This window comes from Amblyomma mixtum, chromosome 2 (assembly GCF_055824585.1).
Source record: "Amblyomma mixtum isolate Tamu chromosome 2, ASM5582458v1, whole genome shotgun sequence".
NCBI classification, from domain to species: domain Eukaryota; kingdom Metazoa; phylum Arthropoda; class Arachnida; order Ixodida; family Ixodidae; genus Amblyomma; species Amblyomma mixtum.
The window spans coordinates 52,139,614-52,158,774 of record NC_143013.1 but is presented as its reverse complement, the minus strand read 5'-3'; the positions used below and the strand labels follow the sequence as shown (position 1 = coordinate 52,158,774).

Below are 19,161 nucleotides of genomic sequence, written 5' to 3'. Positions count from 1 at the left end.
TCATCCGCCATCAGAAACCAGCCCTGGAGATCATACTACTGGCTTGTGCCCAGAGGCACAGCGCTTTTGTCACAGCATCAGAGCAGGGCCTGTGGCATGACTGAAAGCTCTGGTGACGGCAGTCAGGGAAGAGAGACACGGGTAAGAAGAGGAGAGAGCCCTCACCGTGGCTGCTCGCTGGTCGGTGAATCGCTCTGCGTCACGAAGACGGCGAAAGAGCTCCCCCTGAGGAGCATACTCCAGGATGAGGTAGACACGGGTATCATCATGGAACCAGTTGTACAGGCACAGGATGTTCGGGTGCCTGCGAGGGAAGGCCCAAAGTGGCCGTTGGGGAAATGAACCAGTCTGGCAACGGTGGTGACTCGCAAAGCAAATGCTGTGTTTAGCGCGCACTGAAAGATAAAGTAAGGCAAGGCAAACGCAAGTGAAGGGAAGGGAAGGGAAAGGAAGGAAAGAAAAGGGAAGTATTCTGAACATAGGTTTGAACAGCCCCGTTTCATGTTTACACTATTATCAACCTGTTCAACAATTTCGAGTAATGTTGAAGGGCGTCCGAGTTAAATATCAACAAACTACCACTCCCAACAGAGCAGACACAGAAAACGAAGAACAGATGGTGGCTTAAAAACCATTACGCATGAAAAGGCCTTGATAAATTTCAAGATTGTTTTATGCATGCATATCCTCTACTTTCACACGCAAAAAAAAGGAACTCCAATGCACTTATTTTGCCCGCCTAATAATATCCTTGTCACAAGGGCACACTTAAGCTCAGTTAAGATAACCACTTTTTTCGTTAAGTGTGGCGACCTTAACCAAGGTTAACAGTTAGCGTAACTGCCGTGTGAACAACAGCACCATACCGTGGTTACCTTAAAGGGCAACTCCGGCGATTTTTCAGCCATTTTAAGTTGATGGCTGTTTTGTGTTCCTAAGAATCTCCTGTAATGTGTACGATACAAGGTTTTCAAAAGCAACCCTAAAATAATTTTAAACAGCAAAGAACGCAAAACTCGAAACCGAAACCGCGAAACCGAAACCGGGGAGGTGCCTCCGTGCGGTATTGACTGTGACGTCACTAGCGTGTTCGCCGCGCTGCGAAATTCGGAGCCGCGCTGTCGACGTGACTGAAGCACGGAGAACAGCTTTTCCGAGACCGGCGAGTCTTTTGAAGACGACTCATTCGACGATTTCGGACTGAACGAGTCGCCTTTCAGGTATGATCCATCACCGCGCTAGCTAGCCGAGTCACACCTCAAGCCGCGTCACCTGCAGCATAGAGACGGTCTGAACTCGAAGAAGTAAGTATTTGAGTCATTTCTCGTACATGCATTTGTGACACAGTCGTCAGAACAAAAGTTAATGTGATGCTCGTGTGGCGAGTGCCGGCCGACCCAGCCTGATGAAAGAATCTGCTGCCGGAACGTTGCCGCGCTGCACAACGTCCTTACAGGGGAATACATCACCAACAGTCCTCTCTTTGCGAAGCTTTGTCGCTATGGCAAGCTTTTGGAAGTGAATTCACGCCAGCTACAGTTATACAGTCCAACATACTTTGAGCACGCTCACTGTGGCCTCTTGACGGCCGCGCTTCGTTCAGCTGGCCGCTGCGATGGGCGGTTGTACTTTAATAACGTTGGCACAGAATCTGCCTTCAAGCGCCGGTTGAACGAAGCCTTAGCGAGTCCAAAGCTCCCTCTGAGGTACACGCTGTCTTCATAGTAATCTGGCGCGAAATGTTCCGAGCACAATCGGGAATGATTCCTCCGAGACCAGTTGACACCGCGGACAGCTCTCACCCAGTTGTCGAGAAGGTTCTTATCGCTAGGAAACCTACAGTAGATCACGCCCGTTGTCACAAATGCAGAATTAAAGCAGCCCACAGCCCATCAGAAGTTGACGTGACCCACCACTCTGGCGTACACATCACATCACTATGACGTCCATGCACTATGTCGACGTCCATGGCTGTTTTGATGTTTAAGTGTATTTTTTGCGGTTTTTCACGTATAAATAACTAATTACACCTCATCAACCAAATTATTCCCACGGCAACATTTTATCACTCACAATGTGTCAGAATCCAATCCTGGACCTGGAAAGGTAGAGGACGTTCTTAACTTGCTGAAAGACTTCATTGCTGAAAACGACCAAAATTTCAAGGCTACGACAGCCACGTTGGAAGAAATCAAGCGCGATGTTATTGACCTTAAATCACGGATTGATGTCATTGAGCAGAATATGTGTGGCGTGTCCGGCATTAAGGAAAATGTCTGTTCTGTTCATGGGGCGATTACTGAAGTCAAATCTGTGGTTGCAAGCATAAGCAATGACCTTGGTAATGTAGTTGACGATCTTAACAATAGAATGAGGCGAAACAACCTGTTAGTAAAGGGCATGCCTGAAACAGAAGGCGAAGAGTATGAAAATACTGAAAGCAAAATACTGGATTTCATTTCCACCCACCTAAAAGTTAAACTGGATGCAAACGACATTGAACGAGCCCACCGCATCGGCCGGCGTCGCGATGATTACAAGCGTCCAATCATCATCAAGTTCCTAAATTTCAAGGTAAAGGAAGAAGTCCTACGGAATGCATTCAACCTAAAAGATGTCGTGCCCAAAATGTGGTTGGAAGAAGACTATTCACCCAAAATCCAACTACAACGAAAAAAACTGAGGGATTATGCAAAAAGTATTCGGGAGGAAAATGAGCGATTCACTATTCGGTTTAATAAGCTGCAGTTGCGTGGTGCAACCTACAAATATGACCCCGCTTTGGAACAAGTTGTGAAGGTATTCGAACAAGAAGCGCGCAGTCCTAAATGACCGGAAACTCAAAGCAAGTGGTCATCCGGCAAGCTTGGAGAAATTTCCGTGCTTCTTGCAAACTTCCGCAGTATTGTTCCCAAACTTGACACCGTGAAAGGCATAATTTTTACGTGCTCTCCAGACATCATTCTTGGCAACGAGACATGGCTAACGCCCGACGTTTCCAACAGCGAACTATCACTTCCTGTGGACCTAACTGTTTTTCGAAAAGACAGGAAAGAGGGTAGGGGAGGAGGCGTAATGATCGCCATACGGAGCGATTATCAGCCATGTCCCGTCGCCTTTGAAACGTGTCTTGAGCTGCTGTGGGTCATGGTTCGGCTCAAAGGTGTCACATATGTCATAGGTGCATGCTACCGGCCTCCAAACAGTCTTCCCGATTTTGTCGATCACCTGCACGATGCACTTAGAATACATTTTCGCTACATACCCCCAAAGCATTGTACTGTTAGGAGGCGACTTCAATTATTCCGCTATTAACTGGAAAACGTCATCTGTCAGTTCCGGATCGAATCGCCATGAATGTTCCCGCCTGCTTGATACAATGACAGCGTTTCATTTAACTCAGCTGGTACAGGAGCCCACCCGAGGTGATCACGTTCTAGATCTGTTATTTACAAACCTTCCTACTCATTCCCGCACCTACGTACTCGAAGAGATAAGCGATCACAGATTCGTCCACAGTTTAGTACCCATGTACGTTCCTGCCAAGCATATTACGACCAAATGCATCCTAAACTACCCGAAATGCGATCATGAAAAAATGAACCGCATGCTAAGAGACTTTGCACATATTTTTCAAACCACCTTTGTAACTCGCACGGCAAACGAAAATTGGTTGTTATTTCGCGATACGTTGAAGGAAATCGAGCATGCCTGCATCCCAAAATTACACGTCAAAACAAGAACTGACTCCCCCTGGTTCACAAAAGATGTTAAGAAGTGTCTAAACAAAAAGAAAAGAGTGTACCGCAGAGCTAAGGAAGTTAACTCTGACAGCGCCTGGCAACAGTACAAAGACGTATCTGCTACGACCGAAATCGCCATAAAGAAGGCTATAAACAAATTTTTTAACTACACTTTACCCGACTTGTTAAAAACCAACCCTGCAAAATTCTGGCAAGTGATAAACCCTAAGGGCAGCCATGAGATACCAGTATTGAAAGATGCGGACGGACGTGTGGCACCTCCAGAGGCAATGCCTGACCTATTCAACAAGCATTTTACAGACACCTTTACAACCGAATCAGTGCCTTTTAATTACCGTGAACCTCAACAACCGTTAGTGCTTCATCCATCAGAACCAATCATCATTAGCGCAGCTGGTGTTGCCCGAGCTATTGAGCGACTTCCACTTAATTGTAGCCCTGGTCCAGACGGTATCAATACCAAACTTCTTAAACTTACCGCGCACGTGTCGGCTGCCTTACTAACTTTAATATTTCAGCAGTCTTTAGATACAGGATGCATTCCCGATGACTGGAAAACCGCAAACGTCAGCCCAGTTTTTAAATCCGGTGATAGCACGTCACCGGAAAATTATCGCCCCATATCACTAACATCGATTTGTTGCAAGTTGCTTGAACATATCCTCTATTCAAACATAATGACCCACCTAAACGCTAATAACTTGCTTATTGCTAACCAGCATGGCTTTAGGCAAAAAAAGTCCTGTCAAACACAGCTATTTGAGCTCTTAACAGATCTTCATGATTCGGTACACGAATTAATATATACTGATGCCATATTTATAGATTTTTCAAAAGCTTTCGATCGCGTTCCCCACATAAGACTAATGAAGAAAATAAACAACCTACAACTGCATCGCGATATCATCCGTTGGATCGGAGAATTCCTAAGTAATCGCTCCCAAAGCGTCAAAATTAAAGAGCATTCATCTAGCAGTTCACGAATCATATCGGGAGTCCCACAGGGATCCGTTCTAGGGCCATTACTATTTTTAATTTACATTAATGATATAGCATCTAACTTATCATCTAACGTGCGACTGTTCGCTGACGACTGCGTGATCTATAGAAGGATAGTCACCCCCCTTGATGCAGTTATTCTACAGACCGACTTAGTGCGCCTAAATGAATGGTGCCAGCTATGGCAGATGGAAATTAATATCAAAAAAACAAAGTTGATGACCTTTTCCACGCGCACTAATATACCTTCTAATGTGTACACAATTAATGAGAATACAGTTGAAAGAACGGATTGTTTTAAGTACCTAGGTGTTTATCTCAGTGCTGATTTAAGCTGGAACACCCACATAAATCACATCACAAACAAAGCATTTAAGAAACTGGGACTCATCAAACGTCGTCTATATCTTGCCAACCCCGAGACAAAGCTTCGCGCGTATACTACACTCATAAGGTCAGCTTTAGAATACGTATCTTTAATATGGAGTCCAAGTAGCGTTTCATTAATTAACCGTCTTGAGTCTGTGCAAAATAAAGCTGTAAGGTTCATCCTTTCTTCATACTCACCGTATGAAAGTGTGTCATTATTGAAGCAAACTATCAGTATTCCCGACCTTATCACTCGACGCAAGTTCTCTCGTTTATCGTTTTTTCATTCCTTGTACTACGATGGCTCCCCGTTCACAGCTGATCGCATCGCCCCTGCCCATCATGTTTCATCCCGGTCTGATCATTCCCACAAAGTGCAACCCATCTTCGCACGAACACTGAAATATCAAACATCACCCTTACTATTATCCATGGCAGAGTGGAACTCGTTACCGGCTGACATAGTTTCTGAAACTGAGTTATCACATTTCCAAACAAAACTTTCATCGCACCTTGGCCTAAAAAATTCACCGTGATATTTTCAGTATTTTCGAAGCATTAAGTCTTATACGCTCAACCTATGTATCTTTCAGCGACTGCAGTGATGTGTACTTGCAATTTGTATATAGTTATTCTTTGTATTTGTTAACTACTGTGTGCCAATAATCTGTGTTGTGTTGTTTTCATGCCCTCCCCCCCCCCCCCCCTATGTAATGCCCACTTGGGCCTTTAGGGTATTTAAATAAATAAATAAATAAATAAATAAATCCCACTTTCACACATTTATCTTCAGAGGACGACGCAATCGTGCGGGCAAAATTGCGGACACTTTTTGCTGCCGCGACAGAGCCATATAAAGCTCTCGCAGTGAAAAAACTTTAAAAGATGAGTACACAACTGCAGTTAATGAGCGCGCTCAGGCCATAACTACATCTACACAAAAAAAACAAAGCGGGATAACCTTCAAGCAAGAATGTAGCACAACGCAGTGTTCTCCAAGGTGGACCCGTGACAACGCAGATCTCAAAGCAAGCAAGCTCACCTTAGGTGCGACTGGATCTCAATTTCTCTTTGCAACTGACGCTCCATATTTCAGCGCTGCAGCTCGGACTTGAACAGAACCTGCACGCACAACGTTGACGATGAAGTTTGTTGGCAGCTTTTACGGGAAGCTTTGGCCAAAAAGCGCCATGGTAAACGCTATTCTCATCTGCTCAAGGTGGGGTCAAAGACCCGTTTTCCAAGAATTTCATCCCAGAGAAGTCGACACCAGGAAAGGGGAAGCTTGCACCAACTGGAAACTGATGGTGATACCTACCTGTCGGCACTAGGGACTGAATACCGCACGTCCCCCTTACGGGGCGGATGCCCACACCGCTAGGCCACTGCTGCTGTATCACGCACAACGTTTACACACCATTTCTTTGTGTGATTAGGGCGTGTCTTGCTAAACACCTTATTTGAAGGTCTTTTTAACAGAAGGCGCGAGAATACCATAGTAGCAAAAAATGCCAGAAACCTCCCAACTTAGATGATGAGCAGTTCTGACAGTTTGGTTTGGTTTGGTTTATGGGGTTTAACGTCTTAAAGCGACTGAGGCTATGAGAGACGCCGTAGTGAAGGGCTCCGGAAATTTCCACCACCTAGGGTTCTTTTAACGTGCACTGACATCGCACAATACACGGGCCTCTAGAATTTCGCCTCTATCGAAATTCGACCGCCGCGGCCGGGATCGAACCGCGAGTTCTGACTGGGCTCAATAAATTTCAAGTATTTCGGTTGGCAGTGTTATTACAGCCCTCGAGCACTGCTCCCTTTGTGTCACAGACCAGTGGAATGTTTCTGGTCAGAAATTCTCTCGGGGCTCAGCCATCGGCGAACGAAGCCGACACTGGAATTCCAGGAGTGGTATGTTCTAGAGCGGTGGTACGGGTGCGCTGTTTTTTTTTTTAAAGTGGAGAATGCAGGCATAGCCGACTCGACGACGCCTGTCACGGAAGACTGACTTTTTGCGTTCCCTCCTGCTCTCCCGCGCGGCGCTCTGAGGGAGCTGAGCGGGTTCATGCGTCCCCTCTGCCCCGTCGTCACCGCGTTGACAAAAGCGCCACAATGATGAGGGAGAGGGAAGAGGTATGCTAGCTGCCGGCCCGTCCAGGTTGCAGAGAGCGGTTGGGACAGTCGGGAGGAAATAGGCAGTTGAAGAGGTTGGGTGGTGTGTTTGCGGGCGTGGAGGGCCGAGTTACCGCGCCGAGGCACGCGTTCCATCGCACAAGGCCCGCCGCCGTCGAGCCATCGTCGCATCCACAACCACCCGAACCAGAGTCATCGCCGCAGCCCCCGTATGTGAATTGTCCGTCGGACTTTCTGTTCTTTTTCCTATTTTAACTTTTTGTATATTACTTCTTTTCATGCCCTGTACGCTTTCTTGTTCTCTGTAATTGGATTTGTGTGTTCTTTGTATTGTCTCTGTTCTTACTTGTCGCGTTTCGTGTTTTGTATAGTTTTTCGGCTACTCCTCTGTTTTTTACATGTTTTTGCGTTTTCCTGCATGCGATTAAATATTTGTTTTAAACCCGCAACCCCTTGAGTTCCTTTGGAGTACTGACGCACCGACACACGTGCACCACGCACGGGCTGACCGACCTCAAAAAAATAAATGTTGTACAACGCTCGGTTTTTGGCCACAGGAGAGCGTAAAGCGGCCCCTGTGCCTCAGCGGCTTGCACCAGGCAGCCGGTGGCGGGCGATAGTTGTGACAATAATTGGCGTCCGCGACACAGGACCGGTCAGCCGCGTGTCGGGGCTGAGGCTCCGGAGGGACTAAGGAGAGGGTCGTGCTAGTGGTTAGATATCCACTGTTTCCTGAGCACGATGGCAGAGGTCGAGTTTGACAAATTGGTCGAGCAGGGAAGAAGCTTCGGCTTCGACGGGAAAGAACTGTTCTCGTGGATTGAACAGGAGCGTGCTAGGCGCCGAGAGGAGAGAAATGCAGAACGCACTTGGCGCAAGGAGGAAACCGAACGCGAAGCACGTATGAGAGATGAGGAGTTGGAGAGGCAACGAGAAGAATCCAATATAAGAATGGCTTTGCTAGAAAAGGAAAAGGAGGTGTTACTGTTGAGGCGGGAACCCGCAAGTGCCTCTGAAACGGACTCCAGGTCCGGCTCGGAAGAGAGAGGGACGATGCAGGGGAACAAAGTGAACCCGCACAAAGTTATGCCTGTTTTCGATGAGCAGCGCGATGACCTCGATGCCTATTTGAGGCGTTTTGAGCGCGTGGCAGAGAGCCAAGGTTGGCCACCGGATCAATGGGCCACTTATTTGAGCCTGTGTTTGAGCGGCGAGGCTCTAAACGTTTTTAGCCGAATGTCCGCGCCCGATTGTACGAGCTACGACAAGCTGAAGCAAGCTCTGATGCTGCGATTTCGGCTGACGGAGGAAGGATTCCGAGAGAAGTTTAAGGGGGCATCGCCCATGAATGGAGAAACGTGCTCCCAGTTTGTGACTCGGCTGAGGAACTTCCTCGAGCGGTGGGTAGAGCTTTCCAGCACCAAGAAGGAGTATACGGCTTTGTTTGAGCTGATGGTGAAGGACCAGTTCCTTTCAAGCTGTGCGACACCGCTGGAGCTCTTTCTTAAAGAGAAAAAGGACCCCCTCGACGAACTGGTGGAAAGAGCGGAGCAGTACGTGGACGCTCACGCATGGGAAAATTTTTCAAAACTTGAAGCGCCAAAGAAAGAGCCGTCAGTTAGAGCCAGCTCTGATAAAAGGGGCGAAATGAAATACGAGAGCAAGTCGGCTGCGAAGCCGAATGATTTGAAAATCCAGAAATGTTTCATTTGCTCACGCCTCGGCCACCGACCCGAAAATTGCCGCGTTGGCAGAATGGAGGGCAACAGACCACCTCCAAAATGCTTCAAGTGCGGGCGAACAGGCCACACTAGCTGGAAGTGTTGGCAGAAGGGCTCGACGAAGCCAAAAGACGGCGCTGAAGAATCATCATCAGTATGTATCGAGGATGGATACATTGAATTGAAAAATGGGACAAAGGTTCCCGTTGTTGGCGCCGCTTTGACTGATAAGGCTTTAACTATGAGTGAGAAGCTTCCTGTAGTCACCGGTTTGGTTGGCAACCAAAGAGTTCGCGTACTTAGAGACACCGGGTGCAACACGGTGATAGTGAGGAGGAGCCTGGTCAAAGATGCCGATCTCACAGGATTCAAATCTCCCGTTTACCTCCTCGATCGGTCGGTTCTCATGCTTCCGGAGGCTTGGGTCGACGTTGACACCCCATACATCAAGGGACGGCTCCGTGCGAAGTGTGTGGAAGATCCCCTTTACGACCTCGTATTAGGCAACGTTGAAGGAGCCAGACATGCCACCGACCCAGATCCCAGTTGGAAATTAGAAACGATGGCTGCGAAGATGCCGTTGTCAAAAGGGTCAGAGCCACCAGGGAGTGGTAGCGCTGCGGAGGTGGACGCCACCGGGGAAAATGGGAAAGCAGCTTCCGCAGACAGAGATGATGACCGGGCAAACGCCGTGCTGACGAGGGGGCAGGCCCGGGAGAATGGAAAACTACGAGGACTGAGAGTGTCGGTCAACTCTGAAAACGTAAGCAGCGAAGTCCTATGCCAAGAGCAGAAGCGTGACCCCACGCTGCGGGCATGCTTTGACCGAATGGATCGGATGGTACACAGCAGAAAGGGGGATAGCTACCAGTTCTTCCTCCAAGGCGGAGTTCTCCAACGCAAATTCACGTCTAAATTTGGAGGGGAAAACATTCAAGTGGTCATTCCCAAGAAATTTCGGACATCAGTGCTCGAACACGCTCACGGCGGTGTAATGGGAGAACATCAGGGCCCCAGAAAAACAGTGCGCAAAGTTCGAAGTGAATTTTTCTGGCCGGTACTGCAGGCCGACGCGAAACGTTTTGTCATGTCCTGCGGCTTTTGCCAGCGGACTACTCCCAGAGGCCACACATGAAAGGCACCCCGTGCGAATGTTCCAGTCATTGAGACGCCCCTTTCAGAGAGTGATAACGTCGGGGCAGACTACATGAGTCAGGTAGGCTAATTGGCCCAGGCGGGTTGTTTATATTGCTGTCACATCTTTCTAGTGTCAGTTTTGTGTGTGTGTGTGTGTGTGTGTGTGTGTGTGTGTGTGTGTGTGTGTGTGTGTGTGTGTGTGTGTGTGTGTGTGTGTGTGTGTGTGTGTGTGTGTGTGTGTGTGTGTGTGTGTGTGTGTGTGTGTGTGTGTGTGTGTGTCCGCTGTCTTGATTACATGCAGTGATCTTTTGTATACCCTTGACTGTGTCCACTGTGGTGTCTAAATATAAATGTAAGCTGTATGCTGTTACGATGCGACACGTGTCATGTGATGCCCGAATTGGACTTCATGAGGACGTCGACAGTGAGTGCAGTGCGGTGCGCGTGAACTGACAAGCGTCCGCGAGATCGAGTGCAGATACTCTTGCGTGTGTGAAGAGACTGTCATGACTGTGCGGTAGTCAAATGATTGAATAGCCGCTTGTATGGCTGTAGGTTGTAACATGTACGCCACTTTTGAGTGCTCATTGCTTTTTGTGTGTGCTTGTGACGCGGAACGGTTAAAACCTTTTTTCCGTGTTCTCGTTGTTGATAGCGATTTGGCGTTGGTCTGTGCCTAGCAAAATATTATGGTATAATATTCTTTAGTGGGGGGCTGTGTCACAGACCAGTGGAATGTTTCTGGTCAGAAATTCTCTCGGGGCTCAGCCATCGGCGAACGAAGCCGACACTGGAATTCCAGGAGTGGTATGTTCTAGAGCGGTGGTACGGGTGCGCTGTTTTTTTTTTTTTAAGTGGAGAATGCAGGCATAGCCGACTCGACGACGCCTGTCACGGAAGACTGACCTTTTGCGTTCCCTCCTGCTCTCCCGCGCGGCGCTCTGAGGGAGCTGAGCGGGTTCATGCGTCCCCTCTGCCCCGTCGTCACCGCGTTGACAAAAGCGCCACAATGATGAGGGAGAGGGAAGAGGTATGCTAGCTGCCGGCCCGTCCAGGTTGCAGAGAGCGGTTGGGACAGTCGGGAGGAAATAGGCAGTTGAAGAGGTTGGGTGGTGTGTTTGCGGGCGTGGAGGGCCGAGTTACCGCGCCGAGGCACGCGTTCCATCGCACAAGGCCCGCCGCCGTCGAGCCATCGTCGCATCCACAACCACCCGAACCAGAGTCATCGCCGCAGCCCCCGTATGTGAATTGTCCGTCGGACTTTCTGTTCTTTTTCCTATTTTAACTTTTTGTATATTACTTCTTTTCATGCCCTGTACGCTTTCTTGTTCTCTGTAATTGGATTTGTGTGTTCTTTGTATTGTCTCTCTTCTTACTTGTCGCGTTTCGTGTTTTGTATAGTTTTTCGGCTACTCCTCTGTTTGTTTTTACCTGTTTTTGTGTTTTCCTGCATGCGATTAAATATTTGTTTTAAACCCGCAACCCCTTGAGTTCCTTTGGAGTACTGACGCACCGACACACGTGCACCACGCACGGGCTGACCGACCTCAAAAAAATAAATGTTGTACAACGCTCGGTTTTTGGCCACAGGAGAGCGTAAAGCGGCCCCTGTGCCTCAGCGGCTTGCACCAGGCAGCCGGTTGGCGGGCGATAGTTGTGACACTTTGGTTGTGAATACAGAAACATTAAGGCGAAAGCCTTCAATGGCTCATTGTTGTCCGTCCGTCCCCGAAAACTTTCACATTACAGCTATCAGTCATCCTGATGACGTCATCAGTGGTGTAATATGCCATAAACAAAAATCATTGAAATCATCGTAAAATAAAATTAACAAAATGAGGTAACTAAAATTAAAGTAAGAAGAATAACAAAAGGAGTAATAAATAAACGTGTAAGTAAAGCGAGTTAGAAATAAATCTGAAATTATTACTTTATTGTAATTATATTTGTAGCAATTGTAATAATTACAATTATTATTTTTCTTTTTATAAAAATAAAAATAATACAAATAAAAGAGAAACAAAATTAAACCTAAAATGAAAAATAATAAAAAAATAACCAAATAAAACAAAATATCACGACAAAATTAATACAAATAACGTCATCAAAATAGCGCAGTATGTCGTAACCGGAAATGCACTGCGCATACGCGTGATGTCACCTATGACGTCATCCCCACTTTCTATAGGTGAAGCGCCGACCGCCAATCCGACTCCTCCGCGGCAGCTGCCAGCGCATACGGGTGACGTCACCTATGGCGCCATCACCACAGTAACTGCGCAGCAACAGAGGCGGAAGTGGCTTTCGCCTCATCGCACTTTAGTATGAGCAAAGTGCCCCCAGAACTTTTATCGCTGGCTGCCGTATGTGCAGCCTTACAATGAATTTACAAACAATATAGCGCAACGATATGAGAATCTTCCAATCAGCCTAAGCTGTCAAAGTATGGTCACGTATGGCATCCGGAGGCAGTCAAGTATATGGTATCGGCAGGCGGTCGACAAGGAAGACTGGCAGAACTGCCTGAAACTTGAACGCTGTTTATTGCGCGATATTGTTCCCGGAAATGAGTACAACTCAGCGACGGCCATATCAGCAGGTGTACCAGCTGGTCGACGAAGAACAGGATCACCGTCGCCCTCACACAGCGCTCAGTTTAATGGTGACGAGGAAGTTTAGAGATAAGGCACGAAATGCAACTACTACAGCCTCCAACATCGTAGAAGCCATTGCGAACGGCTACAATACTTCCATAAATATCGGGTCGCCTCTTGCGTCACAGTGGTACGACCACATCCCGTTGCATTCGAGCATTCACAAACATTACAAAGTTTCGCGATGATACCGCAGCGCCTTAAGCCTGTAGACGCAATAGTTCTTTGCATTTTCTCAGTTTTCACTTCAAGGAGTTTGTTTATGCACACAAAAATAGTTTTCAGAGCTCTTAAAAGATGTCTTGGCACAAAGCAACAGCAGGTGTCGGAATAGGTGCTTAGCTTTGTTAAATTTTGATAAGCCGTGGGCGTCTGTGCATGAATGAAGTATGCACACAATCACAATGTTGCCGTTTTATATAAAACGCTTCAGAATAGCGGAGCAGCAAGGCTAGACAGTTGCCGAAAATCAAATTTCAGAGACGTCGTACAGTTTGGTGCATTATTACAGATTAACACCTGGCCAAGAATGCAACGAAAAAGAAATACGAAGGAAAGCAACAAATCCCTATCTAGAAATACAATATAAAATTTTCTGTCTTCGCCGAGATTTTCTGCAATGTTCCTGCTCATTATCTTGTTGTAAGAACAGAATTTTTTGCAGCAACGACAGAATTTTATATCATTACGGCAGTAAAGTACTGCAGAACCACAGACTAGAGATCAGCACTATAAAAAAAGACTACAGTAGTACAGAAAAAAGCTACAAAACAAAATAAAAATCTGTGGTTACGACAAAACAGCAGAATATCGCATTTCTGGCATGGTTCGGCCTTTTTTTTGTGTGTGTGTGTGTGTCTGTGGACTGGGTTAGGATTAGCGCTGAGTTCGGTGCGCTTTATACAGACAGATAACTGATATCTAACTGTGCAATTAAGATTTCTTTATCGGACAAGGTGACTGTAACTGACTCACACACATTGGCGAAGCTTCGATGATATGATAGGCCTCTGCGATCTCACACGTGTGCCGTAACGGTGGCTAAAAAAACGTTCGTGTTTAAACTGCGCCATGCATTAAGCATTTGCGTGGAAAAGAGGACAGGCGGGTGGCACAGCCTCCGTTTTGGGCTTACTGGTGCGCCATTAGGCGTGTGTTTTAAAAAACCCACGCCTTGCTGTATTAAGCTGCTAGTGTTAGGCCACAGCGCCGAGGACAACTTCGTTTTCGAAGTTCTAATTACTGATATGGATATTACTTAAGGCGAAGCTACACCCCTCGAAGTAAGGAGACAAAAAGTAATAGTTAAAAAGTTATATTCCGTATTAGTCAAACAGTCCACTAGTTAAAACGCCTTAGGTGTACTCTGATGCGCTATACCACAAACCGTGTTACATGTCCTAACTCAAAAAGCCTATTTTTTTTTAATTACAGAACACCTTATGCGCATCACCCGGTGTATAAAGGAGGAAATCGAGCCGCCGCTGATAGCACATGTAAACTGCTATCGGACAGCAAAATGGAGGTCATGCGGGAGCAATCACGTGCTGTAAGAAACGATTTCTCGCTCAACGAATGCAGTGCTGTGACACCAACTCTGCATTGCATTAAATGATCTCAATGCGTACTGGCTACCCACCTTGAGAGCAACAAGATACTGCCTCGTTTTTTCTCGGGCAAGGAAGACTTTGCCGAACCTGCCCTTCCCCAGCGGCCGGCCGATCTCGAAGTCGCTGAGGCACCAGATTTTGACTCCTTCCTCGGGGCTGCAATCAAATACAAATTTTTATAACATGGACGACGCAGCGCAAGTAGTAATTTCACCTAATGAACGAGTGGAAGGCCACATAGTCTCAAGCACTATGACAGCATGAGTGCTACGTCTCCTCTCAGGTTTGCTTAAAATGAACCACATGGCCAGGAAAAAAATGACGCCATCCTGGCTGATGGCTTAATGCACATGTGTCGTTCTGACCTGTTTTTTAAAAGATTCCCCAGTAAAAGAAAAAAACGGCATTACAGGGAAGCTTCGTTGGCTCCCAGATAATAGGCGCCAAAATCCTACGCTATGTTCCTTAAAGTTGCATTATATGGATACATTTCTATACGTTCCACAATACGGCTTCCAGGTAAATGCATCCGTAACTCTGCCAAATTTTTATCGTGCGGTTAGTTTAGGCACTGATAAAAGGCGCGCTAGTGTACAAGCGGGTCGAGCATGGCCACAAGCGCAGAGGAAGTTCTCCGCAATGCATAAGTGCAACTGGGCAAGCATAGATGATGTCACTGCTCTTATCGCTGCACGCGCAGCCTCCAGGACCCAGAGGCAGAGGGGCATAAGTAATGTCACTGCTTTTATCGCTGCACGCGAAGCCTCAGAGACTAGCGGCGGAGGGGACGAGAAGAGCAGGAGAGGTGAGGCTGTCAGCTGTTAGGGTGCGTTCTCCGCAATGCATAAGTGCACGTGGGGAGCCATGAAAACATGGCAATGTTTGTCTACAAGCACGCGGAGCCTAAGTGCTTGGAGGTAGGGTATGCGAAGAGCAGAAAGGCAGAGGCAGTCAGCAGCCAAGGTGGATTCTCCCCAATGCAGTAATGCACGTGCGGAAACAATAAAAAAAATTTCTCCGCCAGCACTGTTTCAGTGTTCGATTTCTGAGCGTTAACTACGGGAGCTTCAAATGTTTACATCGATGTGCTCGGCAAACGTGGAAAAGACGAAATCCAAACAGCCGCGTATGCTTCCTTTCCGGAAATATCCCTTCTAAGATACAAGCTGCGCCATCTACCTCATATTTTGCACTATATACTTTTGCGATATACAGCCACCTTCGCTACATCCGGTATATTTTCTCGTTATATCAGTTAATAAATTTAAAATGTGCATCACAACCAGACGATTTGTTTGACACCATTCGGAACCCCCTGCGACAAACAGTTCAGCCGTAATGGCCCTCTGAAAGTCCTCGGAATGCGCGGTTTGGGGCGGAAAGGTCGTCCTTGCGAATCCCAGAAATAATTTAGGCTTCATCTCAATTAGAAAGTCTGTCCTCACGAGCATGAAAAGTTTGGTTTGGTTTGATTTATAGGGGTTTAACGTCGCAAACCTACTCAGGCTATGAGAGACGCCGTTGTGGAGGGCTCCGGAAATTTCGACCACCTGGGGTTTTTTTAACGTGCACTGATATCGCGCAGTACACGGGCCTCTAGAATTTCGCCGCCATCGTAATTCGACCGCCGTGGCCGGATCGAACCCGCGTCTTTCAGGTCATCAGCCGAACAACTGTAATCGCTGGACGTATAGACAAGTCCCTGGCCGTCGATATTCGGTTGAAGGTTGTTTTTTGTTTTGTTGTTGTTTTGTTGACCGCGGCTCTCCAGGCAAAGGCGCATGCTGTATAAGCAGTTCTATGAAACGGGAACAGACGCGACTCTGCTAATGTCTTAACACGCTGTGTGCTCTGAGTGATCATTATTTTTAACATATCAGGAGCGTCTCAGAATCAAAAAGGCAATGGCGCACACAACACGAAAGCAAGAAAACACTGGCTAAAAGTAGCCCGAGCGCTTACGATTCTTCCATGGATTCTTGCGAGCTGCTAGTGGAAGCCTGCTGCTCGTCGATGGCACTGCTAGTCGTGCTCACAGGTTCCTTGATGTCAAGACCGCTGCGAATTGTAACGTTGCAGGAATAAGCTGGCATAAATGAAAAGCTGTCAAATGCGTATTGCCGCCCTTCTTCTAGCCTTCCTGCCCTGTTATTCCCGCTAGCCGCAGCTCAGGTGCTTCAGGTTTCGATGGTAGATGCCGCGGCTAGCCACTAACAACAACTACAACATGCACGCGCTATCGCACTATGTACCATAAGCGAATTTAAGGAAAAGAGCTGCAGTCACCCATTTCCACCCTCAAGGAAGAAAGTTAGGACTTAAGGCGGAGGGGGCGGGGGGGAGGGCGCATCTCTCAGCAAGGACTTTTCTGTGGAGTGTTTAAGAAAAAATCTATTTTCCTTGGCGAAGTCTACGAAGTACACCGCTTTAATAGGCAGCCCTCCCCCCCCCCCCCCCCCCCCACGAACCATCTAAACCACCCCTGAACACCTGAACAACGCCGTAATGGAAGGGAGGAAGGTGGGAGTGAAAGAAGAAAGAAACAAAGAAAGAAAGAAAGAGGTGCCGTAGTCTCTTCAGAAACTTCTTGCGGTTAGATCTCGCTCTTTATTACAAACGCTAGCGCCATTTCTTTGTTCAGTTACGTTCATAGCGAATGGCGGAGCAGTTGCGGCTTCAGAGGAGGTTTTTCCAAATAGCCGGGAAGGAAGTTGCTCGCGCTTTCCTTCCCCTGGCAAGGGCCGCTCCCAAGCTTTTCTTCCCCGATGAACCATGCGGAGCCTGAGGGCCTCGAGGCAGGCGACGCCAAGCGCAAAGTGCAGTGGCAATAGGAGGCCGCGGCGGTTTCATCGCAGCACAGATGCGGAAGGGGGCTAAGCATTCGACAACGAGGACTGTGGGAAGGACGAAACCCCGCCTATTTTATTTGCTGTTCGCCGGAGTGGATGCGTTAGAATAATGTTTCCCGCCAAGGACAATACATATCCGAAATAACCAACGAGGTTCTATTTCATACGTTGGAAAGCAACCTGCGTGATGGTTCAGGTGTTCACCGAGATATGTGAGACAGATACTGCGCCATTTCCTTTCCTCGGAAACCTGTTTACCAAACTGTGTGACCTGCTTGAAACCATGCAAGGACTTTAATGCTCCGATACCTGCCACGGTGGCTTAGTAGTTAGGGCGCTCGGTTACTGAGCCGGAGTGCCCGGGTTCAATCCCGACCACGGCGGCAACATTTGAATGGGGGCGAAACGCAAAAGGCGCCCGTGTGCTGTGCGATGTCAGTGCACGTTAAAGATCCCCTGGTGGTCGAAATTATCCGGAGCCCTCCACTACGGCACCTCTTTCTTTCTTCTTTCACTCCCTCCGTTATCCCTTCCCTTACGGGCGCGGTTCCGGTGTCCACCGAGATACGTGAGACAGTTACTGAGCCATTTGCTTTCCTCAAAAACCAATTCCAATGTTCGTGCTACGATCCCAAAGGTTTCAGTCACCGTGATTTCAGCGCATGAATGCATTCGGTGTGGTGTCAGGAGCAGTAAAGGGCGAAAATGCTCATTTTAAGCCGTAGAATACAGAAAACAAGTATTAGGAAAAGAATGGAAAGAAAAGATGCAGCAACTGGCTCCCTCTCGTCGGACCGCTCAACCACGCAGTCGGGGAACGTACGTAGTAAACGAGGAAAGAGAGAAAGGGGTGCCGTAGAATATGACTCCGGATTAACATCAACAACCTAACGTCCGGTAACTGATATGCAGTGACATCGTACACAGAACATGAGACTTTTGCACTCTGTCTCCATAAAAATGCGGCCACTGCACTGACACCGCACAGTAGGGCCTCCAGTTTCGCCTCCAACGGCGCACACAACATAAAAGCAACAGAAACACTGGCTAAAAGTAGCCCGAGCGCTTACGATTCTTCGAAGGATTCTTCCAAGCTGCTCATGGAAGCTTGCTGCTCGTCCATGCAGTTGCCAGCTGCGCTCACGGGTTCCTTCGAGCCAAGAGCGCTGCGAATCGTAACGTTGCAGGGTGAGGAATAAGGAGACAAAATAATGAAAAGATGTAATGCACGCGCTATCGCACAAGGCATCACGGGCGGAATTAAGGAAAAGAGGCGCAGTCCTCCCTTTCCACTCTCAAACAAGTAATTTAGTTTAACCATTGGCCCACTGGCGGCCATAGGGGTAGGGGGGGGGGGGGGGGGGGCATCTCTCAGGGAGGACTTTTCTTCGCTATTTATCTTTGGCGGAGTCCACGATGCACACTGCGTTAATACGCATGCCCCCCCCCCCCCCCCAATTTTCTTTTCTTCGAAGATAAGTCAAGTGATGAAATGTGCCAATAAACGCCCCCCCCCCCCCCCCCCCCCCCCCCCCCCCCCCCCCCCCCCCCAAGAGTTGCCCACAAATGAAAATTCATCTTCAAGAAAAGTAAATGGCGTAGTAGCTATCTCACTTCTCTGTGGGCACCTCAACAGCGCCATAAGGAAGGGAGGAAGGTGGGAGTGAAAGAAGAAAAAATACTGCGCCGACACTGCCTCAGTGTTCGACTTAAAAGCGTTAGTTACGGGAGCTTCAAGTGTTTACATCGGTGTGCTCAGCCAGAAGAACACCAAAACGAAACGTCCGCGGATGTTTCCTTTCCGGAAACATCTCTTCTAAGACACAAGCAATGCCATCTTCCTCATGGATTTTTTATTGCGATTTGCAGCCGCCTTCATTATGTCCGGTATATTTCCTTGTAATATCAGATAATTAATTTCAAAGACA

At 47.7% G+C, this 19,161-nt stretch overlaps 1 pseudogene across 1 annotated transcript in view; it reads right to left on the bottom strand.

Moving 5' to 3' along the window:
• Positions 1-18,402, bottom strand: part of LOC149359341 (aurora kinase C-like) — a 28,203-nt pseudogene extending 9,801 nt beyond the window's left edge. The window contains exons 1-5 of the transcript XR_016288193.1: positions 18,304-18,402; positions 16,347-16,442; positions 14,414-14,540; positions 6,175-6,254; positions 166-304 (exon numbers count right to left, since the gene is read on the bottom strand). The product of XR_016288193.1 is annotated as an aurora kinase C-like (transcript). The remainder of the gene's footprint in view (positions 1-165; positions 305-6,174; positions 6,255-14,413; positions 14,541-16,346; positions 16,443-18,303) is intronic.
• Positions 18,403-19,161: the final 759 nt, after the last annotated feature.